The sequence below is a fragment of the Mesoplodon bidens genome, assembly GCF_964165515.1.
Source record: "Mesoplodon bidens genome assembly, chromosome: 4".
Taxonomy (NCBI): domain Eukaryota; kingdom Metazoa; phylum Chordata; class Mammalia; order Artiodactyla; family Ziphiidae; genus Mesoplodon; species Mesoplodon bidens.
In genome coordinates this window covers 75,576,910-75,591,584 of record NC_138160.1, presented here as the reverse complement: position 1 = coordinate 75,591,584, position 14,675 = coordinate 75,576,910, and the positions used below count along the sequence as shown (strand labels likewise).

Sequence of the window (14,675 nt, the reverse complement as noted above, 5' to 3'; positions counted from 1 at the left end):
CATTAGAGGGAACTTTTTTTTACTGAAAAATGAAGCTAGAGTGTTGAAGTTATACAGTCTGCTCTGGTCCACTTGACCACATTACTGTCAAATCTAACATAGTTTCTAGAATTCCTAAGAAAAAATTCTTCTAATGTCTGTTCATATAGTTAATACAGACTAGCGTGTGTGTTTGTTGTTTTCTGTTTAAACAAAGGAACATATCTTCTAGTTTAGGAATAAGGAAAATATTTATATAAAAGCTTACCAAAAGTTGGATTTGTATACCTTTAGATATTAGGAAGAGGAAGTGATATAATAGGTTAACTACAGTAAATAAAAAAGTAGTTAGGTATTTTGCCATTCTGAATCTTATGCCTTTAATAAAATTCCTCTCACCACTAAAATATAATATTCTTGACCAATTAACTCATTTACTAAGAGCACTAAATAAAGATAATATGTTCACAGACTGTGCTAATAATCTCAATTAGTCATTTCACCAACACTAGGCAAAAGAATGGTTTTGCTGAAATTTTTCACCACACTACGACAGCTCATCATAAATATCAACTGACCATAAATCTTTGAAAGAAAAATGACTATATTATAATCTAATGTTGTCAAAAGTGATTTTACTATAAAGCAAATGATGCTTATTTCAGCTTCAAGGACGCTCATTCTCATTTACCCTTCCAAGGCCATCGGAGGAACACTATAACATGGTCACTTGGTCACGCTATTTTGTAAAATTAGGTAGGACAATTTAACTGTAATCAGTTAAGACTGCTGTCTCTTTTCACTCTGACTTTCCCTCTATAATAGTTGGTATTTAAGGATAATCATTTGGGATATTTTGCTAGGAAAATGTTGAGTTGTAGACACATTTATTTTTTATTTAATGGGCTTATTTAAGTGGTTTGCAATCACTTCTGTATATAGTTAAGCTACTACTAATTGTTCCAAATATCATGACCCAAAGGCATAAGGGCCAGAGGTCATATGGTAATATGAACAAGTTCTAGGCACCCAGCATCAAAAATACGTGGGTAGTAGAAGATAAAAAAAAAAAAGTCTCGCATGTAGGGAAAATGTAGTCTCTAGAAAAACATGCTAGATCATACAACTCATATACAAAAGAATGTTGATAAAGTTTTTCTACAATGTGATGGCAATCCTAAAAATTCCTATTATATTACCAATTAGCTATCAAACTGAAATAAACTTTTCTGGCGTAATGATAATAACAATAATTATAATAATAACAATAATAACGTGATCTGTCAAACATTCAAGGGAAAGTAGAAAATTATTCCTCTATCTCTAAAAATCATTATAACATTGCTTTCATACAAAGAAACAATCAAAGAACTTATAGCCAAACGATTTTTTAAAAGGCTTATAGAGATAGATCCAGGAGTTAATTAATAAGAATAATTGTGTATTTCTCGACTTCTTCCTCCTTCTTCAAAGCCAGGCATGGTGGGTGGAATCCTTATGTTTCTATCTCTCTGATCTCCTTTCCTATTTCATCTTTGTTTTCCTCCTCCACTACAGTTCACTGAAGGACTTTTCTGTTCTCCTTCTCTACATTTAAGGGCGCATGTGATTACATTGAACCCATGTGAAACAAGGATCATCTCTCTATTTTATGGTCAGATGAAAAGTACCTTCATAGCAGTAGTACCTAGATTAGTGTTTGTTTGAATAACCAAGCGATGGAAGTCTGGAAGAGACATCTTTAGAATTCTGCCTACCCTAGAACTGATTTAGTACAAATTTCTGATTTTAAAAATAGGGAAATTTAAGATGAGTTTTATCCAAGTACTTAGTCATACTTTTTTTGCTGTATTAAAAGATAGATGAGACTACATTTCTTATATTAAGATTGATAGATTATCTGCTTAGGAAAGAATACATGCAAGCCTATCCAATTTTAATAATAAGTTGTAATTATGCTCCCCTCTAACCAATAACAGAAAATGCCCCTACTCCAAGGCTTAATAGAGAATTGAAACTATCTGCTATACTGCTTCTTCCAAAAATCTTATCCAGTGTTACTGAAACTTGAAAGATGGACAAAGTATTGAGTTCTTTCCTCTGTATTGGTCAGCTATGTTTTTTAAAGGGCCCCATAGTAAATAGTTTAGACTTTTGGGACCTATGGTCTCTGTCACAACGATTCACCATGCCACTGTAGAATGAAAAGAGGGATAGAACACAAGTAAATGGATGGGTGTGAATGTATTACAATATAACTTTATTTATAGATTTGGTCCATGGTGGGAGAGGGAGACTGCTTAGTTCGCGAACTCCTGGTGTAAAGATTTGGGTACTCTATGTCCATGCTGAATTCTTATGGCCATCCCAGAGAGGGTGCCATTCATGTACATTTTATGCTATGCCCGTGACATTAATTGATATTTGATTTAAAAAATATATAGTCATATTTTAAAAATTGCTGTAGCTTATTCAAAACTTGTTGAAGTCAGTGTACAACATTATGTTGTTCAATGTCCTTTTATAAATTCTTCACATTACAAATTCCCTTCAAAATTGTGTCAGAAGTGTTTGGGTTTTTTTTTTCCCCTTCATGCTGAATTAGCATGTTTCATTTTATCAGAAAATTAAAATTACATATCCTATCACTTCCCTTTTTGACTTGGTTTACAAGAAATATAGATTTATAATGAATACTCATTTCTGTCCTATATGTAAGCTTTAGGGCACATTTATTTTCCCTTATTTTTGAAAACTTTTGGTCTTATAGTATATGTGATTTTAGTTGCAATCTTCCTAAAATCCTTACCAATGAATATCTAATAGTAGAGTTGGGATTAAAATTCTGGTTTATGATTAGTCTTCCTCAAACATAAATATTTGCTCTCACATTTCATTAACTTCAATTAATTAATTTTCTGCAGACCCTGTACACATTGTGTCTGTTGATGGAATTGGTCTTTTATGTATTTAAACTTCCACACAGAGTAAAGTCTATGTCTATGTAGTTAACTCTTTTTTATATTGAATTATATCACATATATCAGGTTTTCTCAAACTTGGAACTATAGATACATTTTGAACCAGAAATTTGTGTTGAGAGAGGCTGTCTTCTGCATTGTAGGAGCTTACCAGCATCTCTGGCCTCTGCCCACTAGATGCCAGTAGCACTCCTGCCAAGTTGTTTCAACCCAAATAGCTCCAGGCATTGTAGAATGTCCTCTGGGAATGTGTGTGTTGGAGGTGGGGGACATTGGTTGAGAACCATGATTTATTCAGAAATTGTACAAATTATGAGTTAACAAATTGATGAATTTTCATGATGTGAGCACACCAGCATAATGAAAAAACGGATCAAGAAATAAAGTATTACCAGCATCCCACAAAGCCCTTTCTTGCCTACTCACTATCTATACCTTCCCGCAAAGTTAGTACCTTTATGACTTTTAAGACCACAGATTGGTTTTCTTCTTTTGAACTGTGTATAAATAGAGTTACACAGAATGTCCTTTGTTGCTTTCAATCAACATTACTCTTATGAGATTCATTCACGTGGTGCATAGCAATAGTTCTATTATTGCCAAATTCCGTAATTTATTTGTACATTTTACTGATAAAGGACACTTAGTTTTCACAGCTTTATCTGTGGGAATGTTATAATTCAATTTAGTTTCTTCTGTTCCGGTTTTATACTTTTTAGTCATTTTTTTTGGTCACTTTTTTAGATTGCTTTTTGAGGAATTTGTCCATTTGCTGTTATTTTCCAAGTATATTGGCATAATTATTTTTTACAATATTATCTTGTTCCCTTTTTATTTGTTGTAGAATCTATAATCTCTCTCTTTTTATTCTTGGTATTGATAAATTGTGCTTTCATCCTCTCTTGAACATTTGTGCCAAGGGTTATCACTTTATTACTCAAAAAAATCAACTTTCATTTTTTTAATCCCTCTAATATGTATTTATTATCTGTATTTTTCATTCTTTCTTATGCTTATTAGAAATTTTTATCTTGTTCTATCAGCTATTGAGTGAAGAATTAAATTCTGCCAGCTTCATTATAGATTGATTTATTACTCTTTAGTTCTGACACTTCTTGCTTTCTAGAATTTTTAGCTATGTTATTCAGTGCATATACATTTAACATAATTCTATCTAGCTAGTGAATTGATCTTTTAGTCATTACAAAATTACTCTTTAAACCTGGTAATACTCCTTTTTCATCTACTTTTTCTGGCATTAATATGTCAGCAACCATTTTCTTTTTTCTTTTTTTTTCCTTGACAGTTTTATTTCAATGTGTTTTTGTCCTTATATTTAGGATAGATCTCTTTAAATATCATGTAACTAGACTTTCTATTTTAATTGTCTGAAATTTTTGTTTTTCAATTGTAGTATTTAGCCTATTTATATTTGATGTAATTATTTATATATTTGATCTTAAATCTTACTACAAGCATACCTCATTTTATTGACTTCACTCTAATGCACTTTGCAGATATTGAATTTTTTCAAATGGAAGGTTTGTGGCAATCCCACATTGTGAAAGTATATCTGTGTCATTTTTCTAACAGCATTTGCTCACTTCATATTTCTGCATCACATTTTGGTAATTCTCACAAAATGTCAAAATTTCCATTATTATTATGTTTTTTATGGTGACCTGTGATCAGTGATTTTTGATGTTACTATTATAATTGTTTTGAGATTGCATGAACTGTGCCCATGTATGATAGCAAAATTAATTGATATGTGTTGTGTGTGTTCTGACTGCTCCACCAACCTGCTGTTCCCATCTCTCTTCCTTTCCTTTGGCCTCCTTATTCCCTGAGACAAAACTATATTGAAATTAAGCCAGTTAATAACCCTACAAAGACCTCTAAATGTTCAAGTGAAAGGAAGAGTTGCATGTCTCTCCCTTTAAATCAAAAGCTAGAAATGATTAGGCTCAGTGAGGAAGGCATGTTGAAAGCTAAGATAGACCAAAAGCTGGGTCTCTTGTGCCAAACAGTTAGCCAAGTTGTGACTGCAAAGGAGAAGTTCCTGAAGGAAGTTAAATTTCCTACTCCAGTGAACACAAGAATGATAAGAAAGTGAAACAGCCTCATTGCTGATATGGAGAAAGTTGCAGTGGTCAGGAGAGAAGACCAAACTAACCACAGCAATCCCTTAAGCCAAAGCCTAATCCAGAGCAAGGCTCTAACTCTCTTCAATTCTATGAAGGTTGCAAGAGGTGAGGAAGCTGTAGAAGAAAAGTTTGAAGATAGCAGAGGTTGGCTCATGAGGTTGAAGAAAAGAAGCTCTCTCCATAAAAGTGCAAGGTGAGGGGCTTCCCTGGTGGCACAGTGCTTAAGAATCCACCTGCCAATGCAGGGGACATGGGTTCGAGCCCTGGTCCAGGAAGATCCCACATGTTGCAAAGCAACTAAGCCCGTGCACCACAACTACTGAGCCTAGAACCCACGAGCCACAACTACTGAAGCCCTCACGCCTAGAGCCCAATCTCCTCAACAAGAGAAGCCACTGCAGCAAGAAGGCTGTGCACCACAATGAAGAGTAGCCCCCACTCGACACAACTAGAGAAAGCCGTGCGCAGCAACAAAGACCCAAAGCAGCCAAAAGTAAAAATAATGAATAAATAAATTTATTATATAAAAAAAAAGTGCAAGATGAAGCAGCAAATGCTGATATATGAGCTACAGCAAGTTATCCAGAAGATCTAGCTAAGATAATTAATGAAGGTGATTATACTCAACAACAGGTTTTTCCATGTAGAGGAAATAGCCTTCTATTGGAAGACTGTGCCATCTAGGACTTTCATAGCTAGAAAGGAGAAGTCAGTGACTGGCTTCAAAGCTTCAAAGGGCTGCCTGACTCTTGTTAGGAGTTAATGTAACTGGTGACTTTAAGTTGAAGCCAATTTACCATTATGCTCACTTCCCATTATGAAAATTCTAGGACCCTTAAGAATTATCTAAATCTACTCTACCTGTGCTCTGTACATGGCACAACAAAGCCTGGATGACAGCACATCTATTTACAACATGGTTTGCTGAATATTTTAAGCCCAATGTTGAGACCTAAGGCTCAGAGAAAAAGATTCCTTTCAAAATATTACTACTTACTGACAAGGCACCTAGTCACCCAAGGGCTCTGATGGAGCTGTACAACAAAATTCACATTGTTTTCATGCCTGCTAACATATCATCTATTCTGCAGCCCATGGACCAAGGAGTAATTCTGACACTCAAGTCATATTATTTAAGAAAAACATTTCATAAGACTATAGCTACCATACATAATGATTCCTCTGATGGACCCAAGCAAAGTAAATTGAAAGCCTTCTGGAAAGCATTCACCATTTAGGTGCCATTAAGAACATTCATGGTTCATGGGAAAGGGTCAAAATATTAACATTAACAGGAATTGAAAAGAAGTTGATTCCAACCCTCATGGATGACTTTGAGGGGTTCAAGACTTCAGCAGAGGAAGTAACTGAAGATATGGTGGAAATAACAAGAGAACTAGAATTAGAAGTGGAACTTGAAGATGGGACTAAATTGCTGCAATCTCATGATCAAACTGTAACAGAGGAGGAGTTGCTTCTTATGAATGAGAAAAGAAAGTGGTTTCTTGAGATGGAATCTACTCCTGGAAAAATACTATGAAGATTCTTGAAATGACAACAAAAGATTCAGGACATTACATAAACTTACTTGATAAAGCAACAGCAGGGTTTGAAAGGATTGATTCCAATTTTGAAAGAAGTTCCACTGTGGGTAAAATGCTATCAAACAGCATTGCATGCTACAGAAAAATAGTTCATAAAGGTAAGACGGAGTGGCCAAGATGGCAGAGTATGAAGACCCTAAGCTCACTTCCTCCCATGAGGACAGCAAAATTGCAACTATTTACAGAGAAATTATTTTTGTGACAAACCAGAGCACTAGCAGAAAAGATCTACAACTAAAGATGTAAAGAAGGACTCACAACAAGATAGGTAGGAGGGGCAACCCACAAACAGGAGGATAATTACAATTGCAGAGGTTCTCCTCAAGGAGCAAGTGGTTGGAGCCCCGCATGTGGCTTCCCAGCCTGGGAGTCCTGCACACAGAAGATAAGCCCCAAGAATGACTGGCTCTGAAGGCCAGTGGGGTTTACTTTCAAAAGAGCCAGAGGACTGTGGGAAATAGAGACTCCACTCCTAAAGAGCACACACAAAATTTCACATGCTCTGGGACCCAGGGCAGAAGCAGTAATTTGAAAGGAGCCTGGGTAAGACACATCTGCTGACCTTGAAGAGCCTCATGGAGGGGCAGAAGGCAGCTGGGGCTTGTCCTGGGAACATAGACACTAGCATCAGCTGTTTTGAGGAGTTCCTCCTACCATATGGACACTGATGCTGGCAAGCACTATTTTGGAATCCTCCCTGTAGCTTATTTGTACCAGGACTCAGACCAACTCACCAGGCTGTCAGTACAAGTACTGGGATGCCTCAGGCCATGACACAACTCCACCTACCAGCAGGCCTGTTGCCCTGAAACCCCCTGCATGCACAGCCACCCCAGGACCAGGCCCTGTCCAGCAGAGGGCCCAGGACCTGGCTACATACACCAGCTCTAGCCATGGGATTTCCAGGGCCCTGCAGCCAGAGATCTGGGACCTGACTCAGCCCACCAGTAGGCCAGGAGTAGCCCTGGGACCAGTCTCACCCACCAGTGTGTAGGCACTGTCCCCAGGACCTGATGGGCCCACAAACAGGCCAAAACACCAATTCTGGGACCCCCAAGGCCCTGCATCCAGAAACCCTGGGACCCAGCTTTGCCTACCAGTGGGCTGGCAGTAGCTCCGGGACCAGCCTTACCCACCAGTGGGTAGGCACCAGCCCCAGGAAATCCTGGGTCCTGGTCCCACCCACAAGCAGACCAAAACACCAATTCTGGGACCCACAGGGGCCTGCAGCCAGGTAGGGCATATAGCTCAAATGAGCAGAGAGTAGTGCGCTGCTGGGATACATAGGACATCTGCTTCAAAAAGCCACTTCTTCAAGATCGGGAAACATAAGGAGCCCACAAAATACATAGAAATAAAAACAGCAAATTAGGTAAAATGAGGGGACAAAGGAACATGGAAATGAAGGAATAAGATAAAACCCCAGAAGAAGAATGAAGAGAAATAGGGATAGGCAATCTACCCACTAAAGAGTTTAAAATAATAATCATAAAGATAATCAAAGTACTCGGGAGAAGAATGGATGAACACAGTGAGAAGATTAACAAAGAGAAGATATAGTCATTGACCTCGGGGCGGCAGCAGTGGGAGAGGCAGCAGTGGTGGGAAGTGGCTGGGGCAGGGGGCATTGTCATCTCACCCTTCAGCCTGGAGGAGCTCATCAAGCACCTGGCCTCGCTGCAGCAGAACAAGGTGCTCAAGGTTCATCTGGAGACCTACAGACTCAAGTGCAAGGCACTGCAGGAGGAGAACCGCGGCTTGCGCAAAGCCAGCGTGACCATCCAAGCCCAGGCTGAGCGGAAACAAGAATTCATCAGTAACACTTTATTCAAGAAAATTCAGCCTTCTCAGAAGGAGAAAGAAACCCTTGCTGTAAATTACGAGAAGGAAGAAGAGTTCCTCACTAGTGAGCTCTCCAACAATTGATGCAGTTGCAGAATGAGAAAGCCGAACTGGAACAGCATCTGGAGCAGGAATTCCAGGTCAGCAAACTGATGAAGAAAATTTAAAAACTGGAGAACGATACCATTTCTAAGCAGCTTACATTAGAACAGTTGAGACGAGAGAAGATTGACCTTGAAAATACTTTGGAACAGGAACAAGAAGTACGAGTGATTCGTTTCTGGAAAAGGATGGAACTTGAAGCTGAAAAGCGAATCCTGCAGGAGAAATTAGACCAGCCGGTGTCTGCGCCCCATTGCCTAGAGACATCTCCGTGTAGATCGACCCTCCAGAAAACGTGATGCGACACATCAGGTTTTTAAAGAATGAACTGGAGAAGCTGAAGAAGCAACTGAGTGTTGCCCAGTTACAGCATTCCGAGATAATGGCGCAGTATTTGGAGGAGAAACTTCACATGAGGGAAGAGGACCTTAGAGGAAGCTGCAGAGGGAGATGGAGAGGAGAGAGGCCCTCTGTCGACAGCTCTCAGAGAGTGAGTCCAGCTTAGAGATGGATGCTGAAAGGTATTTTAAGGAGCTGTCTGCACAAGGATTAAGACCTCACATTGTGTGCAGCCCGATCCCTTACACATCTTCTCCCAGTTCAAGCCGGCCGATATCACCCAGTCCCTCGTATGCAAGTCACACACTTGGTTTCACGCCACCAACGTCACTGACTAGAGCCGGAATGTCTTATTACATTTCCCCAGGTCTTCATGTGCAGCATATGGGAGCATTCCACGGTATCACAAAAGGCCTTCACCGCAGAGAAGCAAGTCCTGATCAATTCAGATGGCCCACGCTGCCTCCGTCTCACAACACACAGAGCCCTGTCCAGCCACTGCCACCTCCATCTCCACCACCCATGCAGCCCGCAGTCCCCTCAGCAGCCACCTTGCAGCCTGCCCCCTCGCAACAGTCGGTTCGCCCCTCCTCCCAGCCTTAATGCATATGCTTAGTCCGAATCTCATGTCGGCACGCGTTACGTCGGCTGGGATGTCGGCTGTCCGACAGTTTGGTAGTTCAGCAGCAGTGTGCCATTTTCGCCTGGACCCAGAGCTTCGTTTTCCTGGCTTTTAGGTTGGAAGATAAAAAGGGATATCTTTTTATTTTTTTCCGTGAATTTGCAGAAAATTACTGAGGTGTTATTACCCCTCCCCTCCCATTATAATGGTGTTTACCAAGCATACCAGTAATTCAGCACTACAATGCAGAACTTTGAAAATCTAGCACTCAGTATAAAATGGGAAGTTAGATGGATCAGTACCAAAGACAATGCTCAATAGAGCTTTCTACAGATACACTTTGTTTGGGTTATTTTCAGTATATCCCAACATTCATGTCTCCTGTAAAACAGATCGCCTAAAGTACTGGATCACATGGCTATATCTTTTCCACATGCATGGGATTGATAATTATTGTATATCCAGGTGTGATTCTTTCTTTATCCTTGATGTTAACCTCCTCAAACTGGAGCCCTCTCACGTGAGTCGATAACTGTTGTCCTACCCACCAGTGGTTGCTATGACTGATTAGAAGGTGCTGTGTGATTTCTGCTGAAGAAGACAGTGTGATTGTAACAAAAACAGCTATTTCCCCTTTCCATTCTCTACTTGTGTTTCCCTAAAATAGAGTTCAAACAAATATTTTAAAGGTGCAAAATACTATTAGAAAATACTATTTGAAATAAACGTTATAGGAATATCTTAGCATATTGGCCACAAAATACTTTATTGCTGAGCACAATATCACTGAGGACTGCTTATTTTGCCCAGTAAAATCGAGTGCAATGTACAGAGAAGTATATCTTGAATGCATTATTTCCATTCATTGGCACAAATAAATTGTTTGGTTTCACTTTAAAGTAGAAAAAAAGAGTTAGAAGATATACAGGAAAAGCAAACAGAGATTAAGAATGCAATAACTGAAATAAAAAATACATTAAAATGAATCAACAGTAGATTACATGATACAGAGGAACTCCTCAGCAAGCTGGAAGACAGAGTAGTGGAAATCACTGAACCTGAACAGAAAATGGAAAAAATGTAAAAAGAAATGAAGACAATTTAAGAGACCTCTGAGACAACATCAGGCATACTACCATTTGCATTATAGTAATCTCAGAGGGAGAATAGAGAGAGAAAGGAGAAGAGAACATATTTGAAGACATAATAGCTAAAAACTCCACCAACCTGGGAAAGGAAACAAACATCCAGGTACAAGAAGTACAGAGAGTCCCAAACAGGTTCAACCCAAAGAGGATCACCCCAAGACACATTATAATTAAAATGGCAAAACTTAGAGAATATTAAAAGCAATAAGGGAAAAGCAACAAATTACAAACAAACTCCCACAAGGCTATCTGCTGACTATTCAGCAGTAACCCTTCAGGCTACAAGGGCATGGCACAATGTGTCTAAAGTGATGAAAGGAAAAACCTACTACCAAGAATATTGTAGCCATAAGGGCTCGCATTCAGGTTTGATGTAGAGGTAAAAAATTTTACAGATAAGCAAAGCTAAAAGAGCCCAGCACCACAAAACCAGTTTTATAAGAATTGTTAAAGGGACTTCTCTCAGTGAAAAAGAAAAAGCCACAACTAAACACATGAAAATTATGAAAGGAAAAAACTAACTGGTAAAGACAAATACATAGTAAAGGTAGTAAAACAACCACATATAAAGTTACTAGGAAGGTTAAAAGACAAAGGCCACTTTTATTCAACATAGTCATGGAAGTCCTAACCACAGCAACTGGACAAGAAAAAGAAAGAAAAGGAATCAAAATTGGAAAGGAAAAAGTAAAACTGTCACTGTTTTCAGGTAACATGATACTATACATAGAGAATCCTCAAGATGCCTGTCGCTATGAGAGATCATCAATAAATTTGATAAAGTGGCAGGATACAAAATTAATATACAGAAACCTGTTGCATTTCTATACATGAACAATGAACTATCAGAAAGAGAAATTAAGAAAATAATTCCATTTATAATAACGTCAAAAGAAAAAATTACCTAGGAATAAATCTAATTAAGAAAAAAAATCCTTCATGAAAAAGAAAAGTCAATCAATGCAGCAAACTTTATTGTATTATTTTAAGAATTGCCACAGCCACCTCAGCCTTCAGCAAGTGTCATCCATCAACATCGAGGGAAGACCCTTCACCAGCAAAAAGATTATGATCGCTGAAGGCTCAGATGATGGTTAGCATATTTTAGCAGTATTTTTTAATCAAGTTATGTACATTTTTTTTAGACATGCTACTGTGCACTTAATAGACTACAGTGTCATGTAAACATACTTTTATATGCACTGGGAAACTAAAAAATTTGTGTGACTCACTTTATTGCCCACTTTATTGTGGTGGTCTGGATCCAAACCTGAGATACCTCTGAGGTATGCTTGTATTTATTTTCCATTTGTCAAGCTATTTATAGTTTCTTTCCATTTTGTCTTACTCTGATTTTTTTTTGTGGGGGGGGTCTCTCCTCATGCCTTGTGGGATCTTAGTTCCCTGACCAGGGACTGACCCCAGGCCCAGGGAGTGAAAGCACCAAGTCCTAACCATTGGACTGCCAGAGAATTCCCCATTTTGTCTTATTCTAGATTAAATAATGTTTATTATTTTATCTTTCATTAGCTTCTTATTTATATATTATTTTCACCACAGATTAAAACATGCATTAATGCTGCATTATTGTCTACTATAAATTAGTACATATACTATGTATGAAAATATAGTGAAATCATAACACAGTAACTCTACTTCTCACCACTTCAATATTTGTGTATTGTCATGAATTTAATTACACATATAGTTTTGACGAATATAAAATTTATAATTTGTAAGTCAATATCCATGTTTATTTACTTATATATTGACTCTCTACTTCTCTACATTGCTTTTTATCTCTTTCTGTGTTACCATATTTTTGTTCAGGATCATTTTCCTTCTGCTTGGAGATCTCTACTTAGCATCTCTTTTAGTTTGGTTTTCTGGTGACAAATTATTTCAATTTTTGTTTGTTAATGTCTTTGCTTTCATGTGTAAAGAATGGTGCAACAAGGTATAAAATTCTAGGTTGGCAGCTATTTTCTCTTAGTACTTTAAATATGGCATTCCTTTGTCTTCTGTCATCCATCATTTCTCTTAAGTCACCTAATTATTAATCTAACTGCACACTAAAACTTACATGTCTTTTTCTCTCCAGGATCTTAACTCTTCAGATCATTTATTACCTAAACAGCTCCAAACTACAATTTTCTTTCCAGCCCCTTGAGATTGCAAAAAGATCCACCAGTTTTTCTGCCTCTTTGTTTTAGTCACCTGGATGGATTATTTGCCTCTTGGTCATCACCAAAAATAATAATAGTAATAATAATAACAATAATAATAATAAATTAATTACAAAAAAAAACAAAACAAATATTCCAGGGGAAAAGATATTATCAAAATGTCAGCTCTTCATTTGTGGTTCCTTCTCTCTGGATTAAAGCCCCCTCCAGTACTGGTTGCCTCAGTGGTTTTCAGATATCTTTTTATTTCTTTACTTTGATTTTTAGTTATACAGGTAGAAATGTTTATTTTCTTCAACGTCCATAATACCTAAAATTTTTACTAAAAAAATTACTATAGGTTGAAAAAATGGAAACATTTCTTTTTAATTTTCCTGATGGGAAATTACATTGCTCTACATTGCTCTATGTTGTGTTGCTGTCATATTTCCTTGTATTTTCCAGTGTCTTCAAACTAGGGGATGATAGAGAGTGTATTACATACATCCTCTCTTAACTTCTTTGGAAGTGCCACTTAAAACTTTCACTTTCAGCCCAGTAGCCAGAACTAGGCACATGATCCCATGATAACTGCAAGGAAGGATGGAAAATGTAAGGGAGTGCAACAGAATATTGGTGAGAATTGGCATGTTCTATAGTAATCATCTATAATATACCAGTTTAGAACTACAAAAAAACTACATTGATCACATTTAGAAGAAGTATTACAATAAGGATAAGGACTTTATTTAATGATCAATAAAAGTGACAATTCTAATGGGTCAGATAAAACATCATAATAAATCTGTGTATGCATTTAATTTTAGAGAAAATATTACTAGCAAACCTAAGAACCTAAGAATATGTTCAAATATTAATTCTCTAAGATGTTGTTGCTCAGACTGCAGATTTAGCATATACAATCTGTTGTATCCATAGAAATTGGAGTTCAGTAGCAGTAAGTATTTCTTAGGCAAGTGGTAAATGAAATACCTCTGGCTCTTCTACTTTCTTTTTTTTTTTTTTAATTTTTTAAATTAGTTTCTGCTTTATAACAAAGTGAATCAGTCATACATATACATCTGTTCCCACATCCCTTCCCTCATGCATCTCCCTCCCTCCCACCCTCCCCATCCCACCCCTCCAGGCGGTCACAAAGCACCGAGCTGATCTCCCTGTGCTCTGTGGCTGCTCCCCACTATCTATCTACCTTACGTTTGGTAGTGTATATATGTCCATGCCTCTCTTTCGCTTTGTCACAGCTTACCCTTCCCCCTCCCCATATCCTCAAGTCCATTCTCAAGTAGGTCTGTGTCTTTATTCCCGTTTTGCCCCTAGGTCCTTCATGACTTTTTTTTTTTTCTTAAATTCCGTATATATGTGTTAGCATACGGTATTTGTCTTTCTCTTTCTGACTTACTTCACTCTGTATGACAGACTCTAGGTCTATCCACCTCATTACAAATAGCTCAGTTTCGTTTCTTTTCATGGCTGAGTAATATTCCATTGTATATATGTGCCACATCTTCTTTATCCATTCATCCGATGATGGACACTTAGGTTGTTTCCAGCTCCGGGCTATTGTGAATAGAGCTGCAATGAACATTTTAGTACATGTCTCTTTTGGAATTATGGTTTTCTCAGGGTATATGCCTAGTAGTGGGATTGCTGGGTCATATGGTAGTTCTATTTTTAGTTTTTTAAGGAACCTCCATACTGTTCTCCATAGTGGCTGTACCAATTCAC

At 37.8% G+C, this 14,675-nt stretch overlaps 1 pseudogene across 1 annotated transcript; it reads left to right on the top strand.

The window, feature by feature from the left end:
• The first annotated feature begins 7,724 nt into the window (after positions 1-7,724).
• LOC308616330 (coiled-coil domain-containing protein 6-like) lies at positions 7,725-9,597 on the top strand (annotated as a pseudogene). The gene is made up of 2 exons: positions 7,725-7,853; positions 8,293-9,597. The product of its transcript is annotated as a coiled-coil domain-containing protein 6-like (transcript).
• The last annotated feature ends 5,078 nt before the right edge of the window (positions 9,598-14,675 follow it).